This window comes from Octodon degus, unplaced genomic scaffold (assembly GCF_000260255.1).
Source record: "Octodon degus isolate 3935 unplaced genomic scaffold, OctDeg1.0 scaffold00019, whole genome shotgun sequence".
NCBI classification, from domain to species: domain Eukaryota; kingdom Metazoa; phylum Chordata; class Mammalia; order Rodentia; family Octodontidae; genus Octodon; species Octodon degus.
Genome location: NW_004524595.1, coordinates 2,536,128 through 2,553,251, shown reverse-complemented (window position 1 = coordinate 2,553,251; position 17,124 = coordinate 2,536,128). Strand labels below are relative to the sequence as shown.

Sequence of the window (17,124 nt, the reverse complement as noted above, 5' to 3'; positions counted from 1 at the left end):
GCCTACGAGGTACTGGGTTCAGGAGCCTTGGCTAAAAACACTCAGATATATTTACTTTATGCCCTCATGAATGACACTTGTACCATAGACTCAGTAGTTTTATATGAGAAATTGCTTTGGTGGTAACTCCAATTTAGGGGGTTGTTTGTGGTCCAGTAGGATGAAAGTTCTGAGGAGTCATGGCGGCGTTCACTGTACTGTTCCCCATGCCCAGGGCTGAGGCAAGTCTAATAGGTCTAGCAGTGATTCTAATAGGTCCTTGATCTTAGAGACAATTTTCAGGGCAGAGAGGGCAAAACAAAATTCAATATATGAGGCATAAGTGATGAAGGGTAGACACATTAAGCTCTCAAAATTAGTACTCAGAAGAGAAAAAAAGAAGGGATAATGAGTCACACCTCTTTTAAGTTGACAAAATCAAAGAAAATTATAAACAGAAAAGAAAATATACCAGTTGTCCTAAGTCTACTAATCCATGGTGAGGGAAGTAAAAGGAATAATAGGAGAAGAATATTTTTATGTTTGCAGGGATATATCCTATAAATAAGAAGAAGGGTTCTGTAATCTACAGAATAGCCAGCTTACAAGAAAAAGGGCCTGGGAATATTTCTCAGGTACTTCTCCTCAGGTCACTGACTATGTGGTCCTAATACTTTTTACTAAAATTCAGAGTTTTAGGCCTCATCTCTGCCATGCTGTATCTGAATTTCTGGGGACGGGGTCCAGGACTGTATTGTAACAAGCTGTCTAAAGTGATTTTTTTTTTCTTCTAAGTGCTAAAATTTAAAAAGTTCCCATTGACAAAGAGCAGTGCTACGAGTGGGGCCTCCCTAGAATGCCCCTGCATGGCGTCATGTGTTCGGAGGTCGGGCTAGTGGGAAGTAACACGATACCAAGGACACTACTAGAGCCAGCTCACTGGTAGAAGTGGGGACTGGTAGAGACGGACCACAGAGAGCGTCACCCAGAAGGGTGTGTCCGCCTTCCCAGTTTCACTATTTGCTCCCTGCTTCCTGGCCGCCATGAAGTAAGCAGCTTCCCTCCCCCACACCCCAGGCCTTCTCACTGTTCTGTTCTGCCCTGAAGCCAGCTGCCCCTTGACTATGACTGATCTACGGGAAGCCCTTCCTCCTTTGAGTTGTGGGTGCCATTTATTTTGTCCCAGTGATGAGGAAAATAATTAAGACTGCCACTCCTCCCAACCAAGTAGCTTAATTAAATATAACAAGTCTGACATGTGTTCAATATAAAAAGTAGCATTTTTTTTTTCAAATAGCAAGTTCCCTTTATTTTATTTTTTGTGACACTGCAGATTGAACTCAAGGGTGATCTCCCATTGAGCTACATTTTTAGCTCTTTAAAAAATTTTAAATTGTGAATAGCTCAGTGGACTAAAGTACCTGCTTGGGCAGAGTGCAGCGGCCAGGGTTTGATACCTGGCATGCTGTGCAGGCCCTACCCCCGGAACACGCTGAGACAGCAATCGAGACTGGGCATGGTGACGCGTCTGTAATCCCTGCACTTGGGAGGCTGAAAATAGGAGAATCACTACGAGTCTTATCTACATAGTGAGACCCTGTACACCTGTCCTAAATTCATAAAACAAACAAACAAAAACATTAAATTTTGAGACAGGGTCTTGTTAAGTTGCTCAAGCTGGCTTGGAACTTATAGTCTTCTTTTAGCATCCAGAGGAATCAAGGTTTAATTTTGAATTTCATATTCTATATCTTCATGTACCTGAGAATGTTTTTGGAACTCAGAAAAATATACACTGGAACAGAAATGACCTCATGTCTGCTTTATTGCAAATAGATTTCCGATAGATTTCTCCCGGCAGTGTCTCTTCTCAAACACTGTCTGTGTGCTACACTGCAGGCTGGCCAGTCTTTCTAAAGCACGACATTACTCTTTTTGCAAAAATCATCAATGGCTTCCCCACTGGCTCGAGGATAAAGATAAAACTCTTAACTCAGCTCCAAGGCCCTCCATCGCCCACCTACCTGCTAATCCCCTCTTACAGTGGCCTGCACACGTCCAAACCACAGTCAACCTCGATTACTTGCTTCCTTCCTCTTGCACTTGCTGTGTCCAGATCCCCAGCATGAACCAAACTTTTATCAGTAATAACTTCATTCTTTCAGCCTAGATGAAACTCACCATCCTTCTAGGCTTCTAAGTTCTACTTCTTCATTAAACTTTTTTGAAAAATTTCTCCATTGCTAGTACATAATCCACATCCTCGAGCATTTTTTATGAGGGGACGGCTATCCCCATGGTTCACATGTTGCCTGGTATTGCGCATATTTGTGCATTTGCCAATGATCCTTGAAATTCCTAGAGAACAGGGTCATCACTCACTCAGCCATGTGTCTGCCATAAAAAAGAACGTAGTGAATGCTTGCAGAAGACACATGTAGCAGGGCTGTCCAGTGTTCTCTATCTGCAGTGGTCCAGAAGGCAGCCATTATCCACAAGCATGACTACTAGGTACTTAATAATGAGACTAATATGACTAAGGAAATGCATTTTAAAATTTGATTTGATTCTACTCAATCCCTTACATTTAAGTATTGGGCATGGCTAGTGATTACCCCATCGGACAGGATAGGCAGAGGACGTATGTGATCAAAGAAGGTGCTCTACACGTGAAAGCTTACAAACCCCCATCTCACCTGGAGCACTTCCCTGGCCGCTGGTCTGGTTTTCCTGGCATTCTTTTATATCCTTATCTCCTTCCACTTGGCCCCTTATCGATCTCATTCTAGCCATGCTTGCTTGATTTTCTTTTTTCCTCAAATAGGCTCCAATCACTCAAGCTCTAAGGCTTTTGCAACTGTCGTGCTCTTTGCCTGGAGTACTTTTCTCTCAAATCTCATTCAGGCTGGCTTTTGTCATCCAGGCCTCAGCACAAATGTCACCTCCTTGGAAGATTTCCGTGGAGAGGAACAAATGTCACCTCCTTGGAGAGGCCTTCCCTGGTGTGCCATCTAAGGGAGACTTCTCCCTCACTCAAATTCTTACACTGTGCTTATAACACTTTTGCTACCTGAAATCATCTAACTATCATCTCTTCCTCACTGTTGAAATTCTACTGATAAGGTAAGTTTCTGCAATGAAGAAATGCTTCAAAAATACTGCATAGGGCCAGTCACATAGCTCAGCAGATTAAAGCACCTACTTAGGCAGATGCAGGGACAGGGTTCAATCCCTGGGGTGCTGTGCTGGCCCTGCCCCTGGGGCATGCTGAGAGGGCGATTGAGACTGAGTATGGTGGCACACGCCTGCAGTCCCAGCACTTGGGAGGCTGAAAACAGGAGGATCACTATGAGTCTGATCTGTGTAGTGAGACCCTGTAGGCCCTGCACTAAATACATAAAGAGAAAAATAATAATGTATGATAAAATCAGTGGGTAAAAGCTTGATGAGAAACAGTGTATTTGTACAGTCTTAATGTATCTAGAGAAAATAAACTACTTAACCAAATATTAACCCCTCCAAATGTAACCCAGGATTATTAACATGACTAGCAACACATCTTGACATCAGGTACTTGCTTGGTGCGATGTATTGAGAAGGAAATACTGCTACTGTGGTCTCCTCCCAGTAGCAACACCAGAACCAAAGCCCAGTGTAAGCAGGAGAAAAGGTGAGATAACCCTAGGTGGGACCAAAGGCCTGGTGCTTTCACTACGGTAGGGGATAAAGTTGATTGTCTTGCTGGTCCCTGAAACTAGTGCTTATGACATAGTCTAAGCATTTGACTGAGTTTGATTTAATTAAAGTAGTTAATAACTTGGATTAAATGCAATCGTTGGGTTAACACGTGCAGTGCCCTCCCAAGAGCATTTTCTGGCATCTGTGGGCAGGTTAATAACTTTGGCTGCTGGCTGGAACTGGCATAGTCTAAGGCTTGAGGTCCTAAGGGCTTGCTTAAGTGGGTCTCTATGGACTGCTAGAGGTTGGAGAAAATTAATTCAGTGAAACATACCCCATTCTGGATGACCTGCAGAATTGAATTTATTTTCAGCTTCAGTACATATAAAATTATGTGCTCAGTTGTCCTCCAAGTATAAGGATATAGGAAAGACTCAAAATTTGCAATGTCTAATAGAAAAAATAAAATTTCCTGGGTGAATATTAATTCCAAACATCAACTACTAAATCATGTACCTAGTTATGTATTCCTTTGTTGTTCACAATAAAAAATCCTATGAGGTTAGGTTAATATATCTTCTTCACAGATAAGGAAACTGAAGCTTGGAGAGATGAAATCGTAGGTCCTGATTCACACAGCAAAATGTCATAAAGTCAGAAACTCAGATTAGCTTTGTCCCATTCGGAGATCTTTACGAAGGTCCTAGATATGGTCTCATTGATCTCTATACTTCTTTGCCCCATCTTTCATCCTGCTAGTAGTAGATATGTGTGGGTGAGATGGAGGAGATTATAAGAGGAAGTGGCCCTGGCCTCGGTCTCTCTCACTAGGTGCTGAAGCAGATTGATGGAGGAGTGTACACAAAGCCCAGGGGTTCTGCCAACAAACTAGGGGTCTGACTTATCTCAGACATTATGTTGGCTGTGAGATCCATCAAGACATTTACTCTTTCTAAGCCTTAGCCATGCTCAGAGTATTAGATAAGGAAGCTATGAGAGCACCCTGTTACCTTGACAGAGGAAGAAGTGGGGCTTGGAACCTGGTTTCAATAGATTCTTATTGGTTCCAGCAGTGGAAACCTATAGAATTAAGGTTCCTATTTGGAGATGCCTATTGTCCTGTGCAGCAGGGATGGATGTGAAAGTTGTTCAGCTAGTGGAAAGGCTGCTGCGCCATGGGAAGTATGCCCATCTCCTAATCGCCCTCTTACCCTCCACCCCTTCTCCATTCCTCAGTCTCATTTCCATAAGCATACTTTTGTCAGCTCCACAATCAAAACAACCTAATTGATTGCAGAAGGGAACATGCACAACATCCCTAGGGGGAAACTTAGTAGAGATGCAAGAAAGAAAAGGTCAAAAACCACTTAACTAACCAAGAAAAGTAGGAGAAACAGGAATTCAAAAGCCTCTATTTATAACTGTAGAATCTGAAGTTCTCTTGACCAGGCAATTATGGTATTGAGAGGGCCTTTTTTGTCCTTGCGTGGGACTGAAAAATGAGAACATTAAGCTAGGCTTCAAACAGACTTGGCCTCTGTGATTTTCCCAAGGACCCCACATCCCTAGTCTTATGCTGGTGCAAGGAACAGAGCAAGTGAGTTGAAACCAGAGCAAGAGCTATAGACTTAGAACTGAGCTTCTTTTGCTTCTGACAGCCTGATGCCGAATAAGATAATCACCATTTTTGAACTCAGTTTTCTTTACCTGTAAATAGAAATACCACTTTCCTCCTGTTCAGATGGTTATTATTCAACACCACCACCCAGAAAATAGGTGTTGCTAGGTGTGGAGAAATCAGAATCCTCATACATTGCTGGTGGAAACGTAATGGTATAGCAGCAGTGGAAAGCAGTTTGGCTAGTCCTTTAAAAATTAAGCATAGAATTACTGTGTGATCCAGCAGCTCTATTCCTGGGAATATACTCAAGAGAATTGAAATCAGGTACTCAAACAGATATTTATGCACTTGCTTTTATAGCAGCAAATAGGATAATCGAAAGATGGAAAAGTTGTCAAGTGTCTACTGACGGATGAATGGGTAAACAATATGTGGTATATTTTATAATGGAATACTGTTCAATCTAAAAAGGAAAGAAATTCTGACTCTAACATGGACAAACCTTGAAGATATTATACTAAGTGAAATAAACCAGACATAAAAAGACAAATGATGTATGATCCCACTTACGTGTGGCATCTGGAGTAGGCACAATCATAGAAACTGAAAGTGGAGTGGTAGTTTCCAGAGGCTGGAGGGAGGGCGGGGGGAAGAGTTATTATTCATCCTATACAGAGTTTCAGTTTTACAAGATGAAGAGACTTCTAGAGATGGATGATGGTAATGGCTGCACAACAACGTGAGTACACTTAATGCCAGCGAGCTGTACATTTAAGATGATTTAAAATGGCAAATTTTGTGTGATCTATATTAAACCACAATAAAACAGCTCATTGTGAGGGCGTCATCATTATCAAATTAGATGTCAGAGGTACCTATAACGGTGCCCATCAAATATTAATTGCTCTGTACATATGGGCTTCCTCCTGAATGCACAATCCAAACTTTATGCAAATCTCTCCATGACCTGTGTGGTAGGTGACTAAGTGATCGGTGGGCACACACACAGAGACGGCTTAGAATCACATTTCTACATGAAGATGGCCACGCTCTGAGAAGGAAGATATTAATTACAGGTCGTTCATAGATACTCAGATTTCTTCCGTCACATGGCTTTGAAACAGTCCACTTCTTGAAGCAAACTGAAAACAGCAAAGCCCACTGGAGAAGCTGCTGTAAACTTCTCTTGAGGTTAACATAGATAGGGTGAAATACCTTTCTGGGGTTGCAGATTGGAGGAAAACACTCTTCTTTACCCACAGAGTCCACTAAGTCAGGAAACATTTTAATGCTAGCTTGACTTCAGCCTGGAAACCTGGATTTGTATCCGCAGGCTGAACTCCTTTCTGCCACACCCGTCCACCTGACCTTTAGAAACGAGGTAAGGAGATAAACTGTAGGGTGAGTCTCTGTGTTAGGAGCAAGGAGGGGTTCTTTTATAACTGCCAAATGGCCTTTTTGTCAAAGAGTACTTTCTGAAGCTTCTCCCAAATCTAACAATTAGTTGCAACTGCTATCTCTATGTATGGACCGGCTGCTATCTCAAGGTCTGCAGCTGAACACCTCCTGCCAGACCCTGAGCCCCATTGCACAACTCTCTAGGCCAAACTGGCACTCTACCATCTTATTTTATTTTATGTATTTCGTACAGGGTCTCACTGCGCAGCTTGGACTCATAATGATCCTCCTGTTTTCAGCCTCTCCAGTGCTGGGATTTCAGGTGTGTGCCACCCTGCCTGGACTCGGTGGTCACTCAGTGCATCTGGGGGCGTGACCGCCATGGCCTGTGGTGCTGGGGACTGAACCCTGGTCCCTGTGCTTGCCTGAGCAAGCGCTTAGCCCGCTGAGCTGTCTCGCTAGCCCTCTGTGGTCTTCTTTTGATTCTCTTTCTCAGATGGCACCTTCACATACCCCTTCAAATACTATGCCTCGGGGAGATAAGGGTAAAACTTACGGTGGTTTACCGAGTGCCTGCCATGTGTAAGAGGCTCTGCTAGGTGCTTCATGTATTATTTTTCATTCAACCCCCATAACAATTCTTTGATGTTGGTATTGTTATTCCTACCTTACAAAGAAACTAAAGATTGGAGAGAGCTTGTTCATTGTGGAAAAAACTCATTCGTATACTTCCCCTCTCCTCACTCTAGACTTTTAGCACCTTCGAAATACTCTCAGTGCTTCCAAAAGCTGGAACGTCTACGAAGGTGCCCTCATCCTAGGCTCTGGGCAGCCTTGCAGTGTGCTTAGCTTGTAGGGAAAGAGATTCAAAGAAAGACAAAAGGAAACACAAACTTGGCTTTGGAAACGCATGACCATGTTGTGTATGTGGCTTCCATAGTATTTTTACAATGTACACACACACACACACACACACACACACACACACACACGCCCACATCCACATTTTGGCACACATTTGCAGTTGACAGTTACTTCAGGTCCAGTTATGTAGCCTGAAATGATCATCTATCACACGATTAATTTATTTCAAAATCAACCAGGAAAACATCTGTTCGATCATGCCCAGGTGCTTAGTTTCACACATGCTATGTTGTTTTGATACACAGAACTTATAAACATTCTGTCAAGGGTTTGTAATAATTTATCATCTGTCCATCCCAGCAATCTGGGCTAACTAGTCATTACTGCTTGAATTTTCTATTTTTTTTTTAGAGGGACTCTATACCCTTGATAGATCCTACACCACCCACCAGTGCCTCCAGAGCAATCCTGAAGGTTGAAATTTTCTTATTGATCTACACAATGCACTGGAAATATCTTACTGTTCCCTATGGATTGAATTAGGAAACTTCAGTGGTACCTCCTGCAAGCAGACCTGGGCGACAGTGGCTTCATTTCACAGACAGTGACTTACCAAGTGATCCATAGCCGAAGCATCCATTAAGGTCTAGGTTCCCTGGTGCTGGAGAAAATTGTCAATAATAATAAAAGTCGCCAACATTATTGAGAGGTTCCATGGTGTGAGAGGCTGTGCTAAGTAGAAGGTACAGTGACTGTTTAGCCTTCCTTCCCCTTTGTTTGGTTCTCCTACTTTTCATGCTCTGAACTATCCATTGCAAGTATACATGTACATACTTGGTTCTAACCCAACGGGCTTGCCCGTCCCATCGTGCAATGCTATAGTTTCTTATTTTAACGGGGATAAGGGTCATGTGGGAAATATTTAAAAACATAAGCTCCTGGAACTCACCAGAGATTCACCTTTAGTATATCTAAATTTATATTATAAATTATTGGTCCTTCTCATACCTTCAGTGTAGGTATCTTGGGTTATAAATTGATAATCAGTGATATAGGCTATTCAGGGATAGATATTCAGTCTTATTCTAAATTGAATTTTCTTCCTTCATTCACTCCTTCCCATTTACTACTAACAAAGGATCTCATTTCTAGGGTGCTTTCATAGTTGGAGAATCACTTTTTCAAAGACTCACATATGAAGCATTAGCAGCCATGTAAACTCTCTCAGGCAGGTAAGGAGCAGAGCCAGTGGGCATTGCTCTTGTCCTCTCCATCTTCTGACAGCAGTGTCCTGTTGGTTCAGTGGGTGGGCTAGAGAGTCCTTAAAATGGGACAGCAGAAACCCCTATTCCACCTATAGGTGAAAATTTTTAAGGGGTGCCGATTGATTACTTTGGTAACTGATTGACTAAAGATGGGTATGTTCTGGCTAATGAGATAAACCCAAGTATACTAGGAATTTTTTTCTTTTAACTTCCCTTTAACTTTCCAGAATTAAAAGAAAATAGAAACAGCTTCTGGAGGTGGATAACTTTGATGCTTCTTTCTTTCTGGAACTTAATAACGAATAGTCATCTTGTAACTTCAGTACAACAAAGTTCAAGATATATTATAGCATAATACCTTTTGAGGGAGGAAAGGAGGGAGGGAGAAGGAGAGGGGAGAGAGAGTTGAGGAGTGAGGAGAGAGGGAGGGAGACAGAGAGAAGAGAGGGAGGAAAGGAGGGAGGGATAGAGGAGGGAAGGAGGGAAGGAGAAAGAGAGAGGGTTAGGGAGTGAGGAGAGAGGGAGGGAGACAGAGAAAATATAAATTTTTTTTAAAAAAGCAACAAAGGTAAGGATGAAAGCCAAATGCTAAATATGGTGAGCCAGGAAGATAAAAAAGAGCTGGGGGGAAAAAAAAGAGCTAGGGCCACCACCAGCAACAGTGAACTTCTGAAAAAACCTTTAGCAACTGCACGCATCTGAACTTCTTTTTAAGCAGGAGCAGCCTCTGGTATAAATGGAATCTTCTTTGTTACTTTCAGTGAAAACCATTCCAACCGATGTTGATGTTTTATAATTATTAAAATCTCTGTTTTGTAGAAAACAACCTCAAAGACGTGAAGTAACTTATTCAGGACTTCTCAGAATTTCTCAGCAAACAAACAAATGGTCCTGGACTTGAACTTGAACTGACTGGCTACAAATCCGGAAGGACTCACTCTGGATCTTACTCTATAATGAATGGTTTTAGTGACTAGTATCTAATACAAATGCAAGGGATTCAGGGAGATGAGTCTGGATTCTTTACCTCACTCAGAAGAATTCTTTGCATGTCATCCTTGCGCAGGAGCCATGCTAATCTTCTCTGTATCGTTCCAATTTTAGTATATGTGCTGCCGAAGCGAGCACTCAGAAGAATTCTTACCCACCGATTTTCTAAATTGAACTTTCATAAAGGATATAATTTAAAGAGCTTTTGGCAATTTAAGAGACATTTTGAAGTTGAATTGTATTATGTCATGCTATGTTCCTCTTATGTGTAAGGCATTATAGGTATAAAGGATGCAGCACTTGATTTTTTCTCCATACATTTATCTGCTATTTAAGGAGATGAGGCATATACACATACAATGTTGTGGTGAAATGAAAGCGTTAAACTATAGCTCTTTTAATGTATTGGCTACTTTTTAACTACAGTATATCCCTGAAAAGTGTTATAAAGAAAATCATTATAAAATAATTTCTATTTTCCCCATGGGTATTATGTCATAAAAGGTTTTTGCTCTTAGCCAAAACTTAGGATCCGGTTAATTATAAATACAGCCAGTAACAAGGCCTCAGAGCAAAATGTAACAACTTGTGAAAGAGTAAAATGATGCTCAAAATCCTAAAAAATGGGGATAAGTATACTGAGCATATCATAGCATGTTTGAGCTTATTATGTAATCAAAGAAGTCAGACAACATATAAAAATAAAATCTACACTGTAAATCTAATACAAGCCATGTGAACATTAATAATCCAAAACCATGTAAGGAATGATAATTTTATTTGCATCTTTTCAAACCCAGATGGCTTTTCCCAGGATCCTTTGGACAGCCATTTCTCTTAAACATGTGAACTATCTAAGGGAACTATTACTTGTGTGCTCCTTTGTTTTAGAAGGATCCTTGGAGTGGGCAGGATTCCAGGTACTACAATGCTTGAAATACTAGGGGAAAAGGATTCGACTCTTGTTCAGAGATTCACAGTAGTAAGTGTGTAGGGTGCTTCTCATATTGAAGAAAAGGTTTTAAATGCAAAAGTCTGTGGTGAGTCTTTGTTCATTCAAAGTGCTTCATGGAGGCTCTGCTTTTTTTTTTTTTTTTTTTTTTTTTGATGAGGATAACTGCTTTAGCAATCATAAAGTAGAGAACTAAAAATTTATGTAACATGGTGGGTTTTCACCATTGACAATAAATAGCATAAACTGCCACGAGAGAGGAACATTAATGAATCGAGCCTTATAGTTTTCCCATATTGTTGTTTGGAAGCAGTTTTCAGGGTGCAGCATAGAGGGAATAAAATCAAATGGAGCATGGTGACTACGCCCACCGTAAGGGGTGGGAGGGGAGAGGTAGCTCTGCTGAGCTGGTGAGGAGTCAGCCCCCTTGTCTTTGGCTGAAGAACCCTCAAGTCAAGGCTCTCCATGATCTGGTTTTCACTGGCTGGAGCAGATAGATCCATTACTTGATGATTCAGCAGCATCATAAGAAGAGTGGCACTTTACAGTCAGTAGGGTTCTAGCAGTCTCACCATGGAGACCGCTCTGAACCTGATATAACAAAAGTTAAAGAAGTCCTTGTGGATTAGGCGGATTTTGTTCTCATGTGCAAGTTACTTGATGGCACATGAGAACAAAATCCACCATTCTTTAAGGGAACATAGCAAAATCTAGCTCCCAAAGTATAAACTCACAATGTCAAGTTTCTAACAAAAAGTGACCAGGCATTCAATTCAGAAGAAAAGTCAGTCAATAAAAAAGGAGCCAGAAGTGATACAGATAAAAGAAGAACTTTTACCAAAGCTATGATAAGCCTTATAGGAGAAATCCAAAGTATACATAATTTAAAGAGCAAAATAAAAGACAGATAATAGGAAATAGGAAGATGGAAGGCTTTTGCAGGCGGGAAAGGGGCTAGGGATGCAGGAAGAAAGGAGGGCGGAGGGAAGGGGGAAGTAAGAAGGATTAAGGTATGATATACCCCTGCAATAGCTCCCCCAATGAATGGATTCATTGTGTTCTACAAACATGTACTAATAGAACAGCTTCAAAAATAAAAATAAAATTATTCAAAAGATTTGACTGTTTAAAAGAAAAAGTAATGACAGCGTAGTATGGGTCGTATAACATATAGAATTAAGTTGCATGGCAATAACAGCCCAAAGCCTAGGACTGGGATCAGAAATGTACTAATAAAAGGGACTTACAGTTGTGCAGGAAGTCATGATATTTAATGGTAGCTTGTAAGATGGGCTAAGAAAACACAGGTAGAGCTAAAATGAAAGTACTACAAAAACACTCAAATAGTGTGAAGCCCATTTGGGATGTTATGGGTACAGCTCACCTTCTTCTATTTTAGAAAGCCATGAAAACATTAGCACAGGCCTCAAAAAAAATCTTGCAAGCTTCTTTAACAGCACTGACATCAGGCTTCCCCAAATCTGTCATCTCTCTGAGTGCATAAAATCACGGGCACCCCAACCCCCACACTCTGCTTCAGCTGGGGAATGAACTTCAAATATGGCTCACACTTACATGCACAACTTCCCATACATGTAAGCGCTGTCATGGCGCAATTTTAATTTAAAGAGACGTTATGGTTTTCAAAATCAATCAGTTTTTATGACTAAGAATTACCTGCTACCAAGTGGGAGTCATTAAAAAGGGTTCCTCAGTTCTTGTTGTACTTGCTTTAGTCCCATGGATCCAAGTCAGTATTCAGAGGTCATTTCACTACTTCAATGACACTTCATAGACACCCACCAGATGTGTTCCATCATTATAGATTATATTTCTACATGTTACCGGCCAAACAAAATTTATGGCCATGTTTTATACAGTTGCTTTTCATTTTTCTCCAAACCTAAGGAATTTTCTCCTCTTTGTACTTTAAAAATTTATATTTTATTTTTGATTCTCCATTTTGAGGAAGCCAGAAGCCATGAAATCACTGTAATAAACTAAAGGGCTTGTCTTGAAGGGCTGGGACTCTCTCATATAAGAAATAAGCAATTGCTGATGGTTTCTCAGTGGTGTGACGATAACAATAATCATCTCCCAACTTTCCATTTGGTGAAAGTGATGTAGAAAAAAGCCAAAGGGTTTATTCTGAGGCTCACTGACTACAACGATACCAAATAATTTCAAATCAACCATTCAGCTGCCAATGTGGCTGTCAAGTACTCTGTGTATTTGGATTCAAGGGACCCTACCATATATTTTACATTATTTATATATTTGACAATCTGAATTTACATTGAGTAGTACAAGTCATCTGTTGAGAAGTTATTATTGAAGAAATAATATATTATTATCATATAGACAAGCATAACTGTATGTGATGCATGACCAGTAATTTTTTTAATTTTAATTTCTACATCTCCTTTAACTTGATTCTGGTGAATTTTTAATAATTTCACCTGTCTTTCCTCTCTATGTTTGGCCCTCTTCCTTCCCCTCATATAATAGCTGACTTATCTTGGGTACATGACCCAATACGGGTCAGTCATTTTTTGGGGGGGAGGGAATAACATAAATGCTTTGTGATGTGCTTTTTTTGGGGGAGGGGGTGGATCTCTAACTGATCTAAGAGCTGTAACTGAGAAGAGCTTCCAGGGGCTGTCTTGTCTATATTAAGAAGAGTTGAAATGGAAATAGAAAAACAAGCAGTAGAGCTGAAGAATGAAGAGTCCTACCAATGGTAATTAATACACTGTTTAATACATGTTGAATACTTACTATATATTTAGTACTGTTGCTAGCCTTGGGAGTGTGGTAGTTAACATGTTCTCAGAATACTTCTATTCTAGGAAATTCTTGAGTCCCATCATAGGGCTAAATCTGAAGTTGCATTCCACTATTTTATATATTTTAGTTACACAAGCCAATTAATCTTCCTTTTCCAACTTAATTTACTGTGTCTTAGGTTTCTGTCCTTTGAAAGAGTTCAAGTAGATGCTCTACTAATTCTAGTTCAAGAAAACTAAGAGGCTGATAGAAAACAATGAGCGTCTTTAAGACTCAAAGCTTGGAAGTTCCTGGCTCACTCCTCCTGGTATAAAACCCTACCCGTCTAACAAGGCCAGTACTTCTCAAAGTGTGGCTCAGTGACCCTCAGGATTCCCCAGAGACCCTTTCAGGAAGTTCCTGAGGGTAACACTGCTTTCATCATAATAATAAAGTATCATTTTCCTTTTCCACACTCACTCTATCCAGATTATAGAGTTTTTTCAGAGTCCACTTGAGTTCTATGAAATCAGATATCAGAAAGCTTTTCTTGTTACCAAGTTTGTTCTAATTTGGTAAGTATAGTTCATTTTCATTAAAATAGATTACATATGCTCACGTGTTAGGTAACAGATTTATCATTATTTGTAAATAGATAAATATTTTTAAAATGATTCAGTTTAATGCTAATATGATAGAAATCAATAGCTATAAGTCGTATGAATTAAACTCTCTGGGGTCCTTAATAATTTTCAAGAGTATAGAAGTCCCGAGATGCCAAAGTTTGAGAGCTTCTGACTGGGCACTTGCAGGGGTGGGGTGGTGTTAGAGGTTGTATTCTGTGGTAAAACAGAGGAGTTAGGACGATACAAATTAAGTGAACATCAGATTATGGAAGGCGTGAGCACAGTGTGAGTTCATGAAGAGAAATGTCTTTCTTTGATGCTTCTACTTGAGAAGTTTCTGCTTCTAACAGAACTGGAACGAAACAAGCCAGTAAGTGCCTTACAATGGCACAGACCAACCTGTCTCAGAGTAGCCAGCTGTAATGAGGCCCAAGATAATAAAGATGATGCTAGTCAACTTTCCTAAAGTCTGCCACTATTTCTGCCAATCTGAGTCAAAGAGTGGGTACCTGGTCAACAAGGTAATGAGGAGATGAATGCTCAGATCTCTTCTGCATCTGTGGGCTCTTGGGGTCAACAAAAGGAATGAGGCAAATCAGTGACCAGCAGCCATCGTCTGGGGCCAAGTTGACGTCTCAATACCCAGGCCCCTAATGTGACAGCTACTGAGGAGATTCCGTGGATCCAATGTGGAAGAAGGTAGTATAGCTTTTTTTTTTAAGACTAATAATTTGATAGGATTCTCTTATTTTAATTTTTAGACATGTAGCCAATGTTTTCTCTCTTAGAAAGGTAAGATCACTCTGTTCATGCAGCCCAAGAACACTTTCAAAGACATGTTCTGCCACTTTGGTTATCAAATCCCTCCTTACTTTTTACCAGTTTGATCTTTCTTGCAGTTCTCTGAAAGGCTGTTGCAGACAGTACGGAGCTTCAGAGCGCTAGGCTTATTTTCCCTGTTCAGCTACCACTTGCCTTTCCCTGGTCCTCTCTGGTTTTCAGTAAGTGTCTGATTCCTGCCAGTTTTACCCAGGGTTTCACTGAGATTTTATAGTCCTGAATCTTCTAATTCTGATCAGATCAGGATACTCCACCTGTCAAAAAAATTAAACTTCTTTGTATTATAATACCATCAAGAGTCTCTGAAATTCACTAAAACATTACTGTGTATGATAGGAAATAAAGCCAAATTATCCACAGCCAAAATAAAAAGCAATGGGAAAATCCAGATCTTGAGGTCTAAATGCAAAGATGTATTAAAACCGATTTCATATAAAATAAAAAAGAAAGATTTCTCATCTTGTTTTATGAAGTTAGCACACAATTAATAATGAAAGCTAAGAAGACAGAATAGAGGTATTCGAGTTACCAGACATAGACTTAATATTTATAGGGAGAATAAGTTAAAGATAGTAGATATAAATAAAAAATGTAATCAAAGTACAGAAATTTATAAAGTAAGAATTAAATGGAAATTATATAAATAAAAAAAAACTCAATTAGGAAAATTAGTAATTCTATTTTTTTTTTTTTGCGGAACAGGGCATTGAACTCAAGACCTTGCGCTTGCCAGGGAAGCGCTTATTCCACTGAGCCATCTCCCTGGCCCCAGTAATTCTGGACACAGCAGAGAAGAGAATTAGTAAGCTGGAAGAGGGAGTTAATAGAAAACACTAAAGCGAGTTGTAAAGAAAAGGAGAAAAGATGAAAAGCACAAAAAATACAAAGTTCCCAAAATGTGAGACAAAATACAAAAGTTTAAAATTATGTGAGTTTTGAAGCACCCAAAGAAAGAATAACAACAACAACAAAAGACAAAGGAAATAACTTAAAAAATACAGCTCGAAAAATTTTGAAAACTTACAAAACCATCAAGCCTTTTTGTGATACCCAAACAGAGAACCACACTTCAGCACAACATAATAAAACTGCTAAAACATAAAGACAAAAAGAAAATCTTTAAAACAGCCAGAGGGGGAAAAAAACCCCAAAACACCTCCAAAGCAACATCCATAAATCTGACACCTGAGTTTTCAACAAAGGCATTGAAGGCCAAAAGAGAACACAGTAATATATGTAAAGCACTGGGAGAAAATGACTGCCAGCCAAATACTATTTACTCAGTGAAAATATTCTCCAGTGATGAAGGGGAAGTAAGGCATTGCACACGAAACAGCTGGGAAAACTTTTACTAAAAAGAAATAGTGAAGCAAAGTTTTGAAGCAAAAGGAAAATGGCCCTGGATGGCAGCTTGGAGATCCAGAGAAGAACAAAGAACACTGTGACTCTCTAGGATAAACCACCAATATCATGGTTAAAAAAAATGCAGCTAACGAGTTAATAGGATATGAAATTAAGTAACAAATAGTCCAGACCGAGATCGCTTTGCCAATGAATTCTTCCAAGTATTTAAAGGTACAATAGAACCAATTTTGTATAGTCATGGCTAACAGAAAAATAAGAAAGATTCATTTTTATGTTTTATAAAATCAACTTTAAAAAAAAGAAAAAAAATCAACTTAAATCCCATAACAAAGCTAAGAGAGCCCAAAAAAGGATAAATTCCAGGCCAATTTCATTCTTGAATATAATGCAAATGTCCCAAACCATACTCAAACAAATCAATATGTGTTATATTAAAAAATGTATAATACATCAAAACAAGATGGGCTTATTCCAGGATAGAAGGTTGGATTAATTCTCAAAATGCACTCAGAGTAATTCACTACTGAGCAGACAAAAGGATACATAGTATACAATCATTTTGATGGGTATGGAAAAAAGCGTTTGATATAATTCATCACCCATTCATGATTAAAACCCTCAGCACATTCAAAATAAAAACACTGTGGCAGATATATTACAAAAAAAAAAAAAAAAAAAATAAAAAAAGAAATGGAAAAGGCTACAGCAAAATTTGTTTTACCACATGTTCTCCCAGAACTTTCTGGACTTTGAGACTACCTTGTTGAGTAAAATGCAGTA

The 17,124-nt window shown here is 39.7% G+C and overlaps 1 protein-coding gene and 1 pseudogene across 1 annotated transcript in view; both read right to left on the bottom strand.

Annotated features, from left to right (window-relative positions):
• Positions 1-17,124, bottom strand: part of Alk (ALK receptor tyrosine kinase) — an 854,626-nt gene that overhangs the window by 283,861 nt on the left and 553,641 nt on the right. The window lies entirely within an intron of this gene.
• On the bottom strand, positions 9,842-9,933 carry LOC111815669 (annotated as a pseudogene).